This window comes from Olea europaea, chromosome 11 (genome assembly GCF_002742605.1).
Source record: "Olea europaea var. sylvestris chromosome 11, O_europaea_v1, whole genome shotgun sequence".
NCBI lineage: Eukaryota > Viridiplantae > Streptophyta > Magnoliopsida > Lamiales > Oleaceae > Olea > Olea europaea.
Genome location: NC_036247.1, coordinates 12,271,787 through 12,275,153, shown reverse-complemented (window position 1 = coordinate 12,275,153; position 3,367 = coordinate 12,271,787).

Sequence of the window (3,367 nt, the reverse complement as noted above, 5' to 3'; positions counted from 1 at the left end):
GACTAGACAGGTTCATGAAATGAATAATATTTCCTTTTACTTTACACTGTTCAATATTTGTTATTTATAAATCTTCCATATTCAATATTTATTCTTGATAAATAGTATTTATAATTATTCATATGAAAAAAATAGTTCCATACTCGGCATACGTGTAAAATAACAAAAAATAATTAAATTTTCAATTTGAATGTTATATACATTGAACACAAATTTACAATTATTTCATAATTACAAAAATAATTAAATTTACAATTGAAATGTTACATATATATAAATGAAATTTACGGGTCAGCATTAAATTCGAACAAATCACATGCTAGCTTCTTTCTCCAATTCTGTATCCACGACTGGTTGATTCCATCAACCTTATGTCCTATATTTAAAAATTCAACGTACTTAATGGCAAATATGCCACAGTCATCGCTGCAATTGAACAAGAATGAATCAGTTCAGTACTGTGTAAATAAAAGCTAAATCTGAAAGATGAAAACAACAAAGTTCAAACACTTACCTTACGGACTATCGTGCTGTCGTCGTGTTCCGAATGATCCGCAATCTGTCCTGTACATTTATCCCCGCTCGTCTAGCCATCATAGGAACAATTACAGCCACGGACTCCAGGTTTTGCTCCAACTGGCCTTGTGTCAAACATGAATGATCTGGGTCGTACACATATATAGTCGAGTCAGCAAAAATGATCTTCAGCGTAACATAGTGTTTATTGATGCACGCTGGAATGTACATATGTGTACAACCCTCCCATGATTTTCCCTCGACACTCGGTGACAGTCCTATCACCCACTCGAGCATTTATTCTGGCACCGTGTACTCGTTACCCATATGTTCGAGCGACTGATACTCTATGATAACGGCACCCAGGAACTCGGTGTTTAATATGACTCGACCATGGACATCAAATGATTTTGGATGTCTTTGAGCTCGATCTCGTAGCAAGTCCATGGCCAGGTCGATGTGCTGTAGCAGGAAACACCAAAAAAGTATGAGTTATTCATTTAATAAACACAAGGTCACATATATATAAAAAACACGAAATGAACAGTTCACTTACATCATTAGCGAGCCAAGCTCCCGCAGTGGTGATATCGTGGAACCATTTGTAAGGGTCCGAGACTGTCCTTTAACCCATTGTGCGGCTAACTCTGTAAAAAATAGGGAAATGTTAAAATAAGGGTAGACGAGTTAGCGTACAGTGCTTTATTAAAATCATACAATACTTACTCAGGGATAATTCTCCTCCACTCTGTCTCGAACGCTTTCCACTTGACATTGCCCACCTCTCTGAATAAGTTCGGGTACGTCCCATCAATGAACGTCCTCCTCTTGGCCTCAGCCATGAAGGGGAAACAACATACTGTGACGGCACTCTCAACCTCTTGCCGACCACCTGCTCCATCTCGTCAACAACATGTCTCTTACCCTCAATCACACCGGGTGTCCTCTCGACCTCCGGGGCCACCTCCTCCACCCCCCATCGAGGCCTCCCCCTCCGTCACTAGCACCTCTGCCCCTCCCGTCGGGGCCTCCCCCTCCATCGCCACCTCCTCCGTCCCTCCTGTTGAGGCCATCCCTCCGTAGTCTCCTCGTCCATCCCCATCGGGGCCACCCCCTCCATAGACAACTACAATGACTCCAATGTCTCATCACACCAAAAATGTGGGTGACCCCCCTCTCCATCACCATTTCTGCCACCCTCTCGATCATGATCTCCGCCATCCCCTCTGCCCCCCATCGTTTGCCGGCTAAATCTCCTCTAAGCACCGCTATTGTATCCTGAAGGTTGACAATGGAAGACTGTAGTATTCCAACATCATGGGATAGATCGTCAACCCTCCCTGTCAACTCTCGTCCCATATCGTCGACCCTCCCTGTCAGATAGTCAACCCTCCCTGCCAGATCATCGACCCTCCCAGTCAACTCTCGTCCCAGATCATCAACCCTCTCTGTCAAATCTCGTCGTAGCGCGCCGACCTCCTCCGCTATAAATCCAGTCAAACGGGCATACAAATCATCACTGTGCCTCGGAGACACACAGGGGAGGTGTCTGGACGGAGGTGATGCTAATGGAGGCGGCGATGGCCCTGGTGGAGGTGATGCCACTAGCGGCGGTGATGCCCTCGACGGAGGTGATGTCAATGGCGAGGACGATACTATCAGCAGAGGTGATGCCAATGGTGGCGGTGATGCCCTCGACGGAGGTGATCGTCGATCAGCTGGACTGTCCTCCTACATAAATAAAATGAAAAATTATTAAATAAATTTATACGTCGACGATATTCAATAAATTATATTTCATTCACATACCCAATCTCGGTCCAAGCTCGGATCAGACATCTCCTCGTCTGGGGTGTGCGGAATGCCTAAATCCCACACAAGACCCCGAGCCTCCTCTTCCATCGACGACGTCAACTCAGATATGACTTCAAACTGACATATTGACATTTCAACTACTTAACGATCATGTAAACAAAATTTTAAACTACGTATAATATAAATCACAAATGCAAAATACTTACCTGAGGATCGTCGAGGAGGGCCGATAACTGCTTCCTAGTGGGACATCCCTCCGCTCGCGATGATCTCCAATGATGTATCCAAGGGCAACGTGTCTCCCCTTGCTGCGCAAAGCGGGCCCCCAGTACAGGAACTGTCTCATACACCCAAATCTGTAACACATACACTTATTAAGCATCAATGTAATACACTAAAACTTTAACTTTGATTATATTAAACATTTACCTGCACCGCTAAGGGCAATCCATATGTATCGTATTTACGCATTGACCCCCTGGGCCTCGAGTGAGATCTGGTGAACACATGTACGGTGTCTTCGTTGCATTTTTGGCCCCATGGATAGTTGTTGAACGCATCAATGTCATCAACAACTTGCAAATGAAAAATGTCGATGACAGTCTTCTTGTGATGACACCTCATCAGACCAGCCCAAGCTTCAATCTATCTAGCATATGGTCGCACCCCCTGATCGCAACCATCAAGTCGGGTAGAAACACCAACCCATGTCCCTGGAAGTATGTCTCATACAGCCTATCGCTTCTCTCCATGGCTGCATCGTCGCCCATAATCCTCAGTCCAGTGATCAATGTAAACTCAAACATCGAGAAACTGACGACCTTGCCCGAGGTCGAACTGGAGGGAATGGCCGTCGACTGGCCTCAGAAGCTGACATAGAAGTGCATCAATGATCTGTCCTGAGTACTGCACCTCTCGCAACTGGTACAGTGGCCACAAGAAGGACTGTCGTAGCATATCTCTGTACTGATCATCGAGCAGCTCCAACACAGCAGTAAAACTCTCAAAGCTACTGTTCCAAGTAGCTTTCCCCAGC